The 17,477-nt window shown below is 39.2% G+C and overlaps 1 protein-coding gene across 4 annotated transcripts in view; it reads right to left on the bottom strand.

Annotated features, from left to right (window-relative positions):
• The window catches only part of TRAF7 (TNF receptor associated factor 7), a 1,047,901-nt gene that overhangs the window by 1,001,221 nt on the left and 29,203 nt on the right, over nt 1–17,477 (bottom strand). Inside the window, exon 1 of one of the 4 annotated variants that reach the window (XM_044089203.1) lies at nt 2,773–2,917. The exons of 1 other annotated variant lie outside the window; for it this stretch is intronic. The gene's annotated coding sequence lies outside the window, so the exon portion shown is untranslated. Of the gene's footprint in view, nt 1–2,216; nt 2,440–2,772; nt 2,918–17,477 lie in introns of those variants that run through there. 2 more of the 4 variants (XM_044089206.1, XM_044089205.1) reach the window with 2 other exon arrangements.

The following is a 17,477-nucleotide window of genomic DNA, read 5'->3' as shown; positions in this document are numbered from 1 at the left end:
CCCTTCTTTCACAATAGCAGGGTACTTGACTGATAACCGGCAACCTGGCATGCTTCTTGACAAACCGAATGGTCACCATTTTGAAATGGAAAAAAAAAACCTCAGACTCTCCAAGGCAAGAGACTGAATGACCAGAAAGAAGTATGCCCAGACAACTTCAAAACAAGCTTTCCTTTTAGCAAAATATAATCCAAAACTTTTTAAACTTCTGGTAAAAACTCTTGTGCAAGTTCACATGCATTATTTTTGGTATGCTTGGACTCTTTCTCGTCTTCTGACAAAGTTTACCATGGCAGATCAATCAGCACAGATGGTTATCAATGAAGTACCATGGCAGAGTTGGGGCTTTTTTTGGGAAACCAATGATGCAGGTAAAAAATGCATAATACTACAACTGCCCTACCCATGAAATAAAATGAACGATTTGCTTGTATCTTACGAGAGATGTAGAGCTGCATTATTTAATCTCATATCTACTTTGTTGATAGTCATCTCTGCTGCCTGATCTATACTTTGTAGATTGTCACTTAGAAGTTCTAAGGGACAATCTACAAAGTGCAGATCTATCAGCAGAAATAACCATCAACAAAGTAATAACTAGTTTAAAGACTGTAGGAATACATCACTCCTAAAATAGAAGCAAACTATTCATAGGTTGTGATTGAAGATAATAAGATTCCAAAAGCAGACACAGGAATCCTGTAATCCTGCCTGAAGAGCATGCAATGATCCATCATAAACCAGATTAGTTCTGTAAGTGTCAAGACAAGTGGGTTGCTATATCACTCACCACAGGCAGTGTGCTATCCCTGCAGCTCACTAAATGACATACTTAGTTTCTATAGCAGTTTTTTTTTTTTTTTTAATTCATTGACCCATGGATTATTTTGAATTTTAGTTTAAGATTATCCTTTAATAAAAACACCATAAGATATATTGGGTATATATTACTGAAAAACGGAAAACTGTCCTCCACTGTTCTACTTCCATCCTTGAACTCACTGCAGTCCACTCAAAAAAACTTCCAGAAAATACTATGTCTTAAACTGCATAACATGCCGACAAGGAAAACTACATAGAAAAACCTGCTTTGTGACTAGCAGCTATCTTGACTTTGCTGCAATCCTCCTATGACTACGTACTCACAAACCACATTTCACATTTGTGTTTAACATACTTGTGAATATGTCACTACTACATCTATTCAACACAACCCAACACAACACACATAAGGGAACCAAACTTGTCAAGTTAAATTATTAAAAAACAAACATGCAAAACATAACCATAAATCAACTTTTTATTAATGTAACTGAACATCTTTTGAATTGGGTTGAGTTACTGTAATAAAATACATGAACATACAGAAATGCAAAAGCATCTTTCATCTTCAAAACAGCCTTTGCTTTTCAGCAAATACAATTCAAAGCTTTTAAACTTCTGTAAGAAACTCTTGCACAAGTCCTCAAGCATTATTTTTGGTATGCTTAGACTCTTTTTCTGACCAAGTTCATCATGGCTGGACCCTGGCGAAGAAAGTCAAAACAGAAATGAGTCTATAAGAAGCTAGAAAATATTCACTTACTGTACGTACACCATACTTACTGTACTGGATAACATTCACCTGGACAAAGAATACTTGGCATTACAACCAGTTATCAACGGAATTTCCTGTAGGTGCCCAAATTCATGGTACTGCACTATTTCACACAGCTGCTGACTTCACATTTAAAACTTGAAACTATTCGAGCTTCCTTACAGGCTACAGGGAGTCTAGTACCATAAATACAGACCTCCTGGCAGTCACAAAAACTGACAATTTCCTTTGCTAAATACTTCTGACCCTCTGGTCCAAATGTACATAACAGAAATGGTGATTTTGGAAAATATTTAATTTAAAAACACATACCTGGTACACAAAAAGAAACCACTACCCATACAGTACAGACATCAAGGGGGAAAAAACTCCACTCTTCAATATTAGAAAAGTTCCACTCTCACATTAACAATGGTAAAGCAAATTAGCATTACTACATAACACAATGGATAACGTTAAAAAATACTTGCTTTTGAAAGTATGAATAATTCTATGGGCCATAATTTACAACATAAGGGATTCAAACATTTCTAACTCCGCTGATGGTCATATATTTTTCCAGGAAGAAAAAACAAAAACAAATAATGACTACACTGCACTTAAAACAAACTTGCGATACCTTCTTCACCTGGAGGTTGCATATTATTTCTCTCATGTAGAACTTCAGACTCTTTTGGTTCTCTCGGATGCTTGGTTATACAAATTTGCAGATTCCTCGTTCCCTTACCTTTCAAAACAGCCACCTAACTTATCACTGTAGCATTAAACTCTCCCAAACCCAGAGCAAACAAATCATTATTCATTTCTCTCTTAATTCAGGCCAGAAGAGACACTCTACACGCAATGAGCTCCCCAGACTGCATGCAGTGGTTACTAAAGCTACAGCTCAAAACAAGCAGAAACACTGTACGAAAGGCCCCCTGCAGCAGTAACAAAGTTACAGATAAAACGTGTTACTCTGCTGTTCTTACGAATCACATCATTCAACATAATCTACCCATTCTAAAACTTGGAACAGAACTGTGAATACTCAAAAACTTATCAATCATCAAAATTACTTTAGTTGTACTGTTGAGCAACAAAACAAAAATGCATGACATACTGTTACAAGGGATTGTGCCACAACTTGTACAAATCAACACTTCTTTTACAAAAAAAAGTTACCACAATCTTACCTTTGGCTTTAAATTCCTCCATTCAATACCTTTTGCACAGTCAAACAAAATGAGAACACATTTTTATGATATGCTGCACATCATAAAACTCAGGTTACATCAACAGAATACAGTACCGGATAAACTAACTCAAAATGTCTCAGCCAGAACCTTTTCAGTGAAGTAAACAGAAAGGCATGCAGAGGGTAATACGTAAACGAAGACAAATGTCCTCTGTTGCAGCCAATCACTGTACAGACATAAACATTTTTTAAAGCTGCAGACACAGTTTAGGTTACAGCTTTCCCAGTCTGAGGCTGCTTTACAGGTAAATAAAGCCTGTCACTTCATGTATGTACAAATGCATGTTTTAACTTAAAGAACTAAATATGAAAAAGAATATCTTACATTTCTAGCTCTAACAATGCAGACATGCAGAAATTCAACATGAGGTGAAATATACAAGACACTGCTTTCCTTCTGGTTGAAAAAAGTGGCTCACATATAACATATAACCTGCTAAACTGCTTTTAATATGAACAATTAAATGCAATGAAAAAACAGTACATAGATTACACACACATATAGTTATATATAATGCTTTTAATTTATTTAAATAATAAAAATGTATTCATCCCTATTGTCTACATATTTTAATATCACTCTGCATGCAAGTACCAGCAATTTATTTAATCTCTACTAATGAAATCAAATTATGTATATTCTACCTGCATCATCAGTTTCCGAGAAACAGCATTAACTCTTCCAAATGCATGCCACTCACTAAAATGAACAACTAAATAATACACAATGCACCACAAAATACCCAAACACACACACACACACACACACACACACACACACACACACACACACACACATATACACATACACACACACACACACACTACAACAAAGCACAATTCGCCTAAAATAACCCCCAACCCAAATGTACAAATAAAAAGCAAGAGGCAAATATAAACAAAGGAAAATAAATAAAAACAAAACATGCTCTGCATCTCCCATTCATTCCAATGTAAAAATGCAGCATTGGACACTGCTGAAAAATGCACAGATCCCCAAAAAACAATACTGCCCTTATGAATGAAATATGTTTAAGCAAAATAAACAAATAAAAAAATAAATAAAACCAGTACAATGAAGCATTACCAGAAGTAAGGTCCCAATCTAAACTAAGTCTGATTTAAGTAACTAAAAACATAACCTAAATGACAAAAACTAACATATACACAACACTCTGACTACACTATTAAAATACATGAAAACCCTGACTGACACAGCATGGCTCCACACTGAAGCGGAGTAAAGTCCTGATTTCAACCCAGATGACTTGTGGCTTGCCATTCCTTGGCGCAGGGTGCCACCCCAACTAACTGCATGGAGGACACATATTAGGGGAAATGGGGTATTTTGGGTAACACCACTTTGGACATGCATTTGGTCCTTGCCAACATAGCATGGTAGCCTTCATAGGACTGTGTGTGTGGGAACATGGATGCTGTAAATCCTCACATCTAACAGCATGTACGATTTTTCAAGCAGTGGACTTGGGGTCAAATAACCAAAAAAATGGAAAGAGACTTAAATGATAGCCAATAGCAACAGTTCCACTGGGGAAAAATGGGTCCAGTTCACACAGGGAGGGCTGATAACAGGTAGTCAGAGGGGATAAAACAACATAATAAAATTAATTAACTGATACTATTAAAAATGACTAAAAAGCATCTCAGACGTACAATTAGGTAAATCACCCACAGATACTTCATAAATAAAAAAACTATGGGGATTATCTAAAGCACTAAGCAGTATTCAAGTTTATGTAGCTACTTGAAATTATGTTGGAAACAGTAATTCATCCCTAATGTAAATAAAATATGTGGAGTCTGCTTTGTGCAATAAATGAAGCACTTTGTACTGCAGGATCAGGAAACTCTCTTCAGGACTTATCCTTACTCCACCACTTGCCCAGAGTGTCATTCTTTAAACAAATACAGTGCAAGATGTACCTACCTCTGCCCATATTCCACAACACACACATGAATATATTTGAGTAACTAAACCTGTATGGGGTTTCATTGCATTTTATCATCAAGTGCCCAGCTTGTTCACAGCTATTTTATACATCACAAGTGTCAGAATGCATTCTTAAGTGACTGCAGGACTGACTGACTTGTGGAACAAGTGTGGCTTACTATACAGTGGTTCCCTTTATTTGCATTAGCGTACACCTTTGGAATTAATATATATTATATAAGGGGGTGTGGGGATCAAAGCATCCCACATAAAGCACTTTGCTTTATCTTTTACTTTGTTTAAAGTCTTAGGTGTATTTAGGGCGTGTGTGATCACAAACGTATGCTGCGTGTTTTACTTCTGTGACCAGTGTACTTTTATACTGTCTTCTTTTTGATAGTTTCTGCAGTTGATGTTGTAGACTGTAGTCTATTAATGACAAACGTATACATCTGCACACAGATATGCCTGCATGCGCACACACACACAAATCATATATATATATATATATATATATATATATATATATATATATATATATATATATATATACACACACACACACACACATATACATACATATATATGTATACAGACACAGAAATACACTACAAACATAATTATATAGGACTACACACATTACATTATATATATATATATATATATATATATATATATGGGTCCACTTTGTAATTTCGAAATAGCTGAATACTCACATTTCCAAAACCGGCAGAAGCACAAAATTCAAAATACCGAAGTACCGATATTTTGAATTTCTGCTTCCGGTGGTACGGAATGTGGATGTTTAGGTTTTATTTTCGTAAGTTTGTGTGTGTTAGTATGTTGGTTAAGGGATTAGTGTGTGTAGGAGTGTGTTGTGACTGTTGTGTGTGTTTGAGGGACTGTAAGATATGTGTATGTGTGTGTGTGTGTGTGTGTGTGTGTGTGTGTTTCATTTGTGTTGCTGTTTGTGCGATCTCGGAGTTAGAATATATAAGTAGGGGGGTGTGGGGGTGCAGGGGGACTTGCCCCCCTACTTGTATGTAGTTTAGATTAGTTTGTTTGATTGTGGGGGGGGGGTCTTGTGTGTGCTGTATATGTAGCATTGAGTACGGGATTTTGAATTTCGCGGTTGTGTGTTTTAGAGTTTGTGAGTTTTGGTTGGGTTTTTGGCTTTGTAATTTTGGAATACTGAAATTCAGGATTTCAGTATTTCGAAATTACAAAGTGGACCCATATACACACACACACAGACATACACATTTACATATATATATATATATATATATATATATATATATATATATATATATATACACACACACACACACACACATATATACATATATATATATATATATATATATATATATATATATATATATATACACACATCTCATCTTTTTTTGTAATTGGTGCTTTTTCTTTACATTGCCCACTGCATCGTATTTCGAATGTTCACAAGAATTGCATGTTAACACGAGCTACACGTTTACGCATGTTAATCTATAACTTGTTTTTAATCTCCACTCTAAATGTAATAACAGGATTATAGAGCACGCAGCACTGCACGAAACCTACCATCATTTCTACATCAAAAAGACCAGCCAAAACCTTTCCAATAAGGTGAAAGAACTTTACGGGACATTCAGATCCATTGATAGCAGAAACGCGCTGGCAGCTCACTCCTCCACATGCCGTATCTTTTCATATTTGTGATTTTTTGTCCTCAAACAAGTTGAACTTTTTATTTCAGTGATTACTCCACTCTCCCCGATGGAGCAGACTGCACACCTGGACTCTATGATAATCTTAATTTGAAATTGTATTACGAGGGCAAGACCAATGTAATAATTTTGATTTTTACACCTAATGATTTGTTCGTTTTGTAGCCTGGCTTGTTACAATTTCGTTAACGAACAGTCTCAAAGTATGGCCATCTCAAACACCTGCTATTGTTCTATACACATCTTGTTTAACACTATTGGTTATCTTTTACAAGTATTTGCATATCTCAACAATGTTCCTGATAGGCTCATTCTGTGATACCACTATGTCCTGATTGGACCTTTTACCACTCTTCTACACTATATCTCTGCATATGTTTAAGGTGATGTTGATTGGTCTTGGAATATGTTTAAGGTTATTTTGATTGGTCTCTCCATGCACAGCTTTAATTACAACTAGTTCTCATAGTTTCATAGTATAGTACTAGGCTATCTGCCCTAGGGCATTTATAAGCCTAGCCAAAGTGTATGTGGCTTTCGCCACCCCATGTAATGATACAAAAGTGTACAATTTAAATTAAATTTAGTATACTCTGCCTCTATCTAGCAATGACACAGAGATGACCCCTGGGGTAAACCTACGATCACCCATCCATTCGTCCAGATTTCTCTTGAATAGAGTCAGTGTGGGGCTCCGCCTAACATGGACAGCTATCCTGTTCCAGAGTGCGGGAAGCCTCTGGGTTATGAATCTGTCCCTCCAGCATGTCCTATTCATATTTGTGCTGAGGTTTAGATCTTTAGCTCTCGTGGCTCTGAAGGATTTGGATTTTTTGAGATGGAGCATGTCCATTAATTCTGAATTGGACATGGCCTTGTACGTAAGGCACAGATCACCTCTGAGCAGGCAGTATGCTACTGAATAGAGATGGAGCTTTTTCAGTCTGGCAGCATATGACATATGCTGGAGACCCTTGATCTTCTTGGTAAGGTACTTTTGGGGTCTCTCCAGCTGCTGCAGGTGCTGGGTGAGGTACATACCAAATGGGGCATTGTACTCAATCATAGGCCTGATAAGGGAGGAATATAAGGGTACAATGACATCCTTTGATCTGGATGTGAATCCCTTCATGATAAGGTGGGCAAGGTAGAAGGTCTTTCCAACCACTTTGGCGACGTGGGTGTCAAATGAGAGGTCACTGTCAACTTGGGTCCCCAGGTCTCTGATTACTTTTTCCGTACTTAATGGATTACCACCTATGTGGTAATTTGTGGGTACTTTGTTTTTTCCAAAGGGGATGACTATACATTTTTTGGCATTTAGTTTAAGGCCATGACTCTGGCACCAGTCGTCTGTTTCTGTGAGGCCCTTCTGGAGGATGCATGTGTCAGCTGGTGTGTCGACTATGGCGCCTAGTTTGCAGTCGTCTGCGAACTTTGTCAGCCACAACCCCCCTATGTTTGCCTGCACATCTGAGAAATAAATGCCGAACAAGAGGGGTCCCAAGACAGAGCCCTGTGGGACTCCACTTGTGACTAGCTTAGAGTCTGACATAGCTCCAGCTATTCTGACTTTGTGGGTTCTGTCCTTTAGCCAGATTGCAACCCATCTTGTGACAAACGGGTTTACATTTAAGCTGTATAGCTTGTCTATGATGCCTGAGTGGGGTATTGTGTCGAAGGCTTTTGCCAGATCCAGGTAGGCTGTATGAACTGCTTTGCCTTCATCGATGGCTCTAGTGACGGTTTCAAATCCACCAGGTTTAAAAGACAGGATCTGCCTTTAACAAAGCCGAACTGGGTAGGGTCAATTGTCTGTAGGTCCCAGATGTCTTTGTTTATGAGTTCCATAATGATCCTTTCCATAGCTTTACAGACCAGACTGGTCAAGCTTATGGGGCGGTAGTTTCCAGGGTCTGTAGAGGTGCCACCTTTGGGGAGTGGGACCACTGTAGCTGTACACCAGTGTTCAGGGACGTATCCTGTAGCAAGGCTAAGATTAAACAGCGTTCTTATGTGCGGGTTTAGCTCCTCTAGGAGTTCACGTAGCACGCAACCCGGGACACCGTCAGGTCCCATGGATGCTGTATTTTTAGCTTTGCTGAGGGCAGCTCTCACCTAGACATCTGAGATTTCAGGGAGGTTGCATTCAGCTGAGATATTTATTTCGTCTTTTGGGGGAGAGGGAGGGGAGAAATTTGCACTGAACCTGTCTGCCAGTATGTTGGCAATATCTGTGGGTTCAGTATATTTTTTGCCATTATGAACTAACTCTGCGCATATCTGAGGGTTTCCGCCCAGGTTTCTAACATAACTGAAGAAGGCCTTGTGATTATCTTTAGTGTCCTTAGCGATTTTTCTCTCGAAGTTGGCCTTTGATGATTTTATTAGCGAACGTAGTTTTTTGCTAGTGCTGATCAGGGATGCCTTCCCTTTATGGGATTTTGCTCCGTCTTGCAGTAGCTTCCTTCTCTTGTTATAAAGTTTGTTTATGGCTGGGGTCCACCAGATAGGATGCCTGCCTTTGGTGGAAAGGGTCTTGGTTTTATTTGGGATTGCATGATCCATGCACTCTTGGAGATGCCCATAGAAAGCATTTGTGAAGGATTCAGCAGTGTGGGATGTGGTTTCCACTGGCCCAGGGGGCCTGAAGGATACCACTTCAGTCCTAAGGAGTGCAAAGTCAGCTTTTGAGAAGTTTCTCACTGTGGTCTTTTGTGCTGGAGGTGGAGGTGGGATATGAATATCTAGGGTTATTAGTTTATGGTCTGATCTCACTAGTGAGTGGTATACTTCCAGTGTTGAGCATTTTGTCCCCATGTTTGTGATGATCAGGTCAAGTATATTATTTCCCCTTGTGGGGGAGGTGACTAGTTGTTCCATCGCATTTGAGTTGATGAATTCCAGGAACCTTTGGGCTAGGGTGTTAGGGCTTGAGTAATGCACCCAGTCTATGTTTGGGTAGTTGAAGTCTCCCAATATGATGGTATTTGGTGAGACATTCATATCCTCCAGTGTCTTCAGGAAGGCTGAATGGAGTTCCTGAGATTGCAAGGGTGGTCTGTAGCATGCTACAAGTTGTAGTAGTTTTGCCTATGGTTAGTTGCACATGGATGGTCTCCGATGCTTCGTGTGTTGCCACTAACCTGGAGGTACGGGTGTCTTTAATGAATATGGACACTCCCCCTCCTTTTGTGGTTCGGCCCAGGTTTTGGGGGCGAAATGCATGATACGAGGTATAACCTGGTAGGGCTGGGGTGCTTCTCAGGAGCCTTGAACCAGGTTTCAGTTACTGCACAGACATCGATGCTCTCCATACTGAGGAGTGCTTCGAGAGCCTGCATCTTGAGATTTAGACTTCTGGCGTTGAGCAGCATTACCCTTAGTTTTTTTCCTTTATTGTTTTCTAAGGTGGTGGGTTTGTCTTTTGAGCCTTGCCTAAAAAAGGCACTATGGGGGTGGCAAGAGCCTTAGCCAATATCAGGAAGCCCAGTGGTGACAGGTGCAAGCCGTCCCTTGCGAAGCAGCGTGGCTTGTCCAGCATGTCATCCCAAGTAGACAGACATTGGATCCCCCTAGAATGACACCAGTAATTGAGCCAATTATTAAAGCTGATCATCTTGTCTTTGTATTGTGGCATCATTCTTAGTGAGGGCAAGATGCTGCTCAGGGGCAGGGTCATACCGGCCTGGGCTACATAATCAGAGAGCTCCGCTATGTCTCTTTTCATGTAGTCCAAGGAGGTACGTCTCAGGTCATTCACGCCGGCATGGACAATGACTGAGTCATATTTGTACTTGCTTTGGAGTGACCTGAGTGCTTGTGTTATGTGGCGGATCCTAGCTCCCGACAGGCAGCTCACCGTTACCCTCTCATTGTTCAGCCTGGTAAGCGGGACGTCAGTGTGTCTGACTATAGAGTCACCTATTACTAGTGTATCAGGCATGGTGTTTCGCCTTAAGGGCTGTGATTGTTCGGCACACTGACTTTGTGTACTATGTGTTACATGTGCAGAGTTTTGAGGTGGTGTTTTCTTGGATGTTTGCTTTGGGAGCCTCTGTTGTTTCGGTAATTTTTTTATTAGAGCCTCCGAGTATGTCTTTGTGTTATTATGTGTTTGGTTTGCAGTTGTGGTTGGTTTATGTGAGACTGGGTTTGTTGTGTGTGTGGTTACCTTCTCCTCCTGTCCGGTCTTGCTAGTCTTGTGTTGAGAGAGTTCAGCCTCCAGTTTGGCTATATAGTTGCATCTCTCACATGTGTTTGTGTTTGTTGGGAGGAGGAGAGGGTTGTCTGTGTACATGAGACAATTGTAACATTGTCTCAGGATTTCCAGATTAACCAGCTGAACTGGAGAGGACGTCAGTAATATACCACTCGACATGCCAGAATAGTATAAGGGGGTGATGTGTAACTGGGTCAGAGAGAGGACTTTGAAGGGAAGTGGGTATTAGCACGGGTTGTAGGTGGATGTAGTGCTCACGTTAGTTTAAGGGTACTTCACTTAAAAGAAAGGTTTTAAGAGCAAGTGCTAGGCTTATGATAAAGCGAATAGACTGATTTTGTTGAAAGTAGAGCTTTCTTAAGGGAAAAATTGAAGTTCAGACTTGGCGGAGCCAGGAATAGTTTAAGCCTGTTTAACCGGTGCTGCGCTATGCTGTCAGCAAAGCGCAAACGCGGATTTTAAACAGGGAACTTCAAAAGCGCTGGAAATGGTCCAAAACGACCAATTATTACAAACTCTTGTGCTGAGGTCACTCCTTTACATTGCCCATTGTAACGTACTATGAATATTCACAAAAATTGCATGTCAGCTATTGGCTATCCAGTTATAGTTGAAATCTATTTTGAATGTTTTCACACCGGACTCCTATATATTGTCTTACACATCACATTTGCTTGTTTTCTGATGAAGTTCCACCATATTAAAGGAATGAAAGCGCTTAAAACTATCTGTTCCTGACTCGTGTGTTTTTTTCCATCAGTGCCGTTGAAGTTGTAGTTTTCTTTCATGCAGTTTCTTCATTTCAGTCTGTCTCAGTCTTTTAGCATATATATATATATATATACATATATATATATATATATATATATATATATATATATATATATATACACACACACACATATACATACATATATATATATATATATATATATATATATATATATATACACACATATATACGCATACATACACACAAGGCACACACTTTTTTTTTTTTTTTTTTTTGTAAATACTGACTGACTGTTGCATACCTTACTATTATCCCCAAAGAAGAAAGTGCCTCTCTCTCATGAATGCAGATGAATGAGGCTTTTTATAATGTTCCTACCACTGTCTTTATGGACTTTCCTGACAAAGCTCCAAGCAGTAGTCATGCAATGGATATAGTGTTGGGACCATGTTTACTCAAGCAAGCAGTTTATTCCAACAGAAGCTATACAATCTTTGCAAGATTGACATTCCTATGAATTCTCCAAACATTCTTCCTTACCCACTCTACTGGACAGGTGCGTAGAATAAAGCTTTGTCATGCTTCCTGCCTGCTGGCCCTCTAACACCAGACACTAGTTAAATGCAGACAGGAAGCAGTAGAAATGGATGCCCAGCCCCTCTGCCAGTGACTACTATTGTGCCCCTTTTTCTGAAGTAGGTCCTCCAAACATCCATCTTCAATACCCACTTAATCCATTTCAGTGTCATAGATATCCTGAATGTATCCTGGTATGCTAAGCTAAGGCAGGAATAAGTCTGGACAGAATCACATTTCTTCATCTACACCCTCCTGAAATATGTAAGCTACCATTTTACTTTGTCTCTCATGATCTTTTCTTCCAGTACTTTTGCATATGCTTATTCTATCATCTACCTGAACATGTTGACTACCTTACGTTTGACAACTTCTGTTGCTTAGGTCACCACAGCTAAACAGCTACATAACAATGGCTCATGAAAATATTTATTTTCTACCGTGTCCAAACATCCGGCATCCTAGCAGCATTTTCCCAGCTCTGCCACATCACACACTGACACGGACTTCATGAGATATTAAAACCCTCAGTCACACAGTCCTGGGTTCAAATGTCTTGCCATTCAGTTTTGGTAGTGCTAGCTGACTGATGTCATTAAGATGACAAATGACAGCCTTCTCACATGTTGCATTCTCTCCTTAAGTTCACAGTAGTGATATCCCGTTGTGACACTTAGCGTGGTCACTAAAAAACTCAAGTCTGCCCCAAAGTTTACTCTGGTTTATCTTCATTGTCTTTTAAAGTGATGGCACAATCACAAGACCAAGCCTCAGAAGTCCAAGTTGCAATGCTCCTACTGCTTACTGATTTGTTCAGGTTATCCTACATGCTGTCAGCAACTAACTGAATAACATAATAGGTTCATTGGCTCATAGGACGTTACTAGGCTAATGGCCCTAGAGCCTGTACAAGCCTAGTCATATTTATCCTGATTTGTCCCAATTGTCAGTGGTTAGGCAAGTGAAGTTCACAGAGGTAAGGATCTATGGTAATTAATATTGACTTCTTCTACCCCAGAGGGATATGGGCACCACCCCAGGAGTGAATCTGTGGTCACCCATCCATTGATCTAGGTTGCATCTGAAGAGGGTCAGGGAGTGGCTCTGTTTCACATGAATTGGAAGCTTTCTCCAGAGAAGTGGCAGTCTCTGGGAGATGCATCTTATCTCTCCAGCATGACCTGTTCATGTCAGAGGCTAGGTTAAGATCCCTGGAGTGAATGACTCTCCTGCAGTTTGATTTACAAATGTGTAGCATTTCCATCAGGGCCAGGTCAGAGACTGCCCTGTAAGCCAGGCACAGGTCACCACTTAGCAACCTGTAGGAGACAGCATACAGTGCCAGGGCTTTCAGTCTTTCCACATAGGACTTTTTTGTGTACTCTGTAATTTATTGGTGAGAAACCTCTGTGGTCTCTCAAGTTGTTGCAGGTGCCTGGTGAGGGAGCATTGTACTCAATTATTAGTCTGAAAAGGGCCTGGTATAAATGGAATTATAACATCCTTCGATCTAGATGCGATGTCTTTACTTAGAAGATGTGCCACATAGAAGGATTTCCTTACTACTGCAGACATGTGGTGGTCAAAGTTCAGACTATCAACCCAGATCATGTACTACTGGGTTGACAATTAGTGGGGTGCTGTATATAATTAGCAGGGATGTCAGCTTTCCCAAAGGGAATAGTAATGCATTTTTTTTTGCATTTAGCTTTAATACCCAATTATTTGTCTGTGTTAACCCTGTCTACAGTACATTAACATCACTGAAGGACTCAATGACTGCTCCCAATTTACAATCTTCAGTGAACTTGGTCAGCCACAGGCAATCCAAGTTTGTCTGGACTTCTAAAAAATACATTCTTAACAGTAAGAGGCCCAGCACTGAACCCTGTGGTATGCCACTGGTGACTGGTCTTTTGCTAGAGGTGAAGTCAGCCACTTTAACAGCATGCGTCCTGTCAGTGAGCTAGTTGGTTACTTATCTGGAAATGCAGGGTTTAATTCCCATTTAGGAGAGTTTCTCTATAATACCCAAACTGCGGATTGTGTCAAATGCCTTGGCTATGTCAAGATAGGTGGTATGCACTGTTCTTTCCCTTGTCCAAGGTTTTGGTGACTTTCTCAAAGAAGTCAACCATGTTTAACAGGCATGATCTACCTTTAATGAAACCAGACTGACTTTGGTCCAGAGTTTGGAGACTACCTATGCCCTTGTTAATAAGGTCTCTCCCTTTTTAAATTTCTCCAAATCTTTTGGGTTTCCAATACCATGATGGGAATGGACCCGATTCCCAAGTCAAAGTATGATTAAAGTTCATGAAATTACTATTGTTTCACTCTTTGATGTCGGCCAAAAGTGCTCTTTGCAGCACCCACAATGTGCCCAGTAATGAATCCTTCTGCAGTTCGTATGGAGTTACATGTATTGGTAGTGTATCTAAATATACTTGTAGACTCTTTTTATAAGACCCGTTGCTCCTACTACTACTGGAGCTATCTGGGTATCCTTCTTCCACATTGCTCTCACTTTTGCCTGCAGATTGATATCTTATGACTTTGTGTCTCTCTGTATGCAAGACACTGTAGTCATTGGGTGTGGCAATTTCAGTGATCAATACTACTCTCGTCTTCTTTTCATGGACCACGATATCTGATTTAATAGCATCTATCTTTTGAATTGTTGGTAATGGATGATCTCATGTAATATAAATGTCATCATTTTCTATGATGCTTTGTGGCTCATGTTTCCAGTGTTTTTCAGCCACTTCAATACCATAATGTTTCCACAATCCCCAGTGCAAACAGTCTCGCCACATTATTATGCCTTTCAGTATACAGTCCTTTTGCCATTAGTATGCCACAACCAGCAATGAGGTGTGCGACTGTTTCTAATTCGGTTTTACAAAACCTACATTTGTCCATTTCTCCCACATGTTCAATGGACTTTGTAAACCAGCGTGTACTTAGTCCACTATCTTGAGATGCCAATATTAACCTTTCATCTCTTGGTTTGAATTCACATCTCCTTAACCATTCCTGCGTTCGATCCTGATCAACATGAGGTGGTTCTAGAAGTTTTCTATACTTGCAACTATATCTCTGCATTTTCCACATTTTTGCCTTTTCATCTAGTCCTTCACCTTATATTCTTTTGTTTTTTGGCACATTCAGTTGCTGCCTGATTTTTATCTACTTCTGGTTTGAATTCCATTCCTGCTTGATGGCAATATGAGATTAAGCAGAGAAGCCATCTTAAGATTTACTCTCATGTTTCAAAATGTTCACTATGTTTGGGTCTTGTGAGGTCAGCAGATGTGTGGAGTCCCACGACTGCAGATCTGTACGTGTAATCAATTTCAAGGAGGCCCATCCCTCCTTTGGAACAGGGAAGATATAACCTTGGTATGCTCTGATTTTTATAGATCATTTGGAGAGCATGAAGCATCTTTCTTGTTTTAATATCTAATTTACCAAACACGTTTTGGGGCCAATCACTCCAAAACTGTAAGTTAGGACAGAAGAGCAAATTGGTTTATAGCTTGGATTTTGTTCCTAGACATCAATGCTGTTTTCAGCATTAATTTAAGTCTTCTGAAGCATTCCTTGTTAAGTTTTATTCACATTTGTTTGTGTTTTATTGTTGATCCTTCATCAGTTCCCAAGTATTTATACACTCCTTCTTGCTAAAGTTATTTTATATCACATTCTTGTCCCAAACTGATGTTTTCCTGGTGCTGCAGTTTTCCTGCTTTAAAGGCTGCTTTTGCACATTTATCAAGACCAAATGACATTCTAATATCATCTGAACAAGTTTTAATAACCTGCAGTTGTGCTTTCAGTTCCTCATCTGATGAGCTATACAGTTTTAAATCATCGACAAATAGAAAATGAGAAGTCTTTAGACGTTGTTGTTTTCTAGAAGCCAAATTGTAGCTATGGCCTAAGCTGTTAAGTAGACAGCTTAATGGGTTATAGGCAAGGCAGAAGAGCAACGGTGAGAGTCACTCTGGACTATCTCCCTTTGAACTGTTATCCATGGGATAGTAATTTGTCCTTTATCATGGTTTAATTGCAAAGTGGTCTGCCATTATTTCATGGTCAATGTAATATAGGTTCAATCTTAAGTAGGAGCACTGTTTTACCTGTTAGCCAGATTGTTGTCTGTTCAGGGTGAGCATATAAATAGTTCTTACTCATGGCTAGATCTTCATGTAAGGATGTTAATACTTTTAACCAAAAGTTAGGCACTGCATCTGGGCCTGGGGGTTTCCAGTTACAGGCTTTTCTTAACTTTGTTTCAATCTCTCTGGGTGTTACTTCATCCCATTTCATATTCTGTACCTTTAAACTTCTTATTCTTTCTTTTACTTCTTTTATCCATTTAGCATCTTTGTTGTGTTCCACAGGATCTTCATAGATACTTCTTCAAAATGCATCTATTTTTTTTTTCTTTTTTTGGCGGTCTTTCAATTCCTTTTACCTTGTTTCCCAATTCTCTATAGAACTTTTTGGGTCATCACTAAATTGCCTATTTTGTACTTTTCCTTTATATTTATCTGTGTATCTTCTAAGTTTTTTCTGCCTGTGCTGAATTTTTTAATTTACTTGCAATAGTACATGATAGATCCTGGTCTCTTCTAATACTGTACACTGCTTTGATCACATCTATCTTTATCTTATAATTTTTGTTGATCTATTCCCTCTTCTATAGTCTTCTAAACAGTGACACTTCTTGTCTTAATGGCTTTATATTTTTCTCTGTTCGATACTTCCATGATGGTATTAAATTTCTCCCCTTCCGTTGCCTCACTACCCTGTGCTCTTGTAGTAGAACTTAATCAGTTATTAATTTAGTTGCACAGTGACATATCCTGTTTACTTCTGCTATAACTGCATAGATCTCTATGGACAGTCCTATTACTGTGTTCATTTGTTTTATCAGACTTCTGACTTTTGGAGTTTTATTGACCTTCTGCAGTCTATTTCTTTCATTGACTTTAACATAAATATGGGCACATTCTATAGAAAGTTCTATAGCATCTTCCTGTGGCATCTTCTCTTCAATTTCATCCTGTGCCATCCATTGCTCTGTCATATGGGAACTCACTGACCTATCATTCCTCAACATTGACTGCATCAGAGTTTCCGCAGTCTCATGTTGCTTCCCTTACTGTCTAGCTTTAAGTGAACATTTATACTGGTTTCCTGTAGAAGACTCCAAAATATCTAGATATGACCAACCGATTCCTGTTCCACTGGTTTCCCTTTAATTTGGATAGTCATTGCTCTACCCTGTTGTAGTGCTTTCTGCATTAGATTTTCTACACTGAATCCTTCACTTTGCAGGTGTTCCATAACCTCAATTTCTATTTCTTTAACTTCTCCATTACCGATCTCCTTCTCTACTTTCTCTTTGTCTTAATTTTGTACTGTA

This window comes from Protopterus annectens, chromosome 12.part0 (genome assembly GCF_019279795.1).
Source record: "Protopterus annectens isolate FY-2018-M chromosome 12.part0, PAN1.0, whole genome shotgun sequence".
NCBI classification, from domain to species: domain Eukaryota; kingdom Metazoa; phylum Chordata; order Ceratodontiformes; family Protopteridae; genus Protopterus; species Protopterus annectens.
This window is presented reverse-complemented; position numbering and strand designations above follow the sequence as displayed.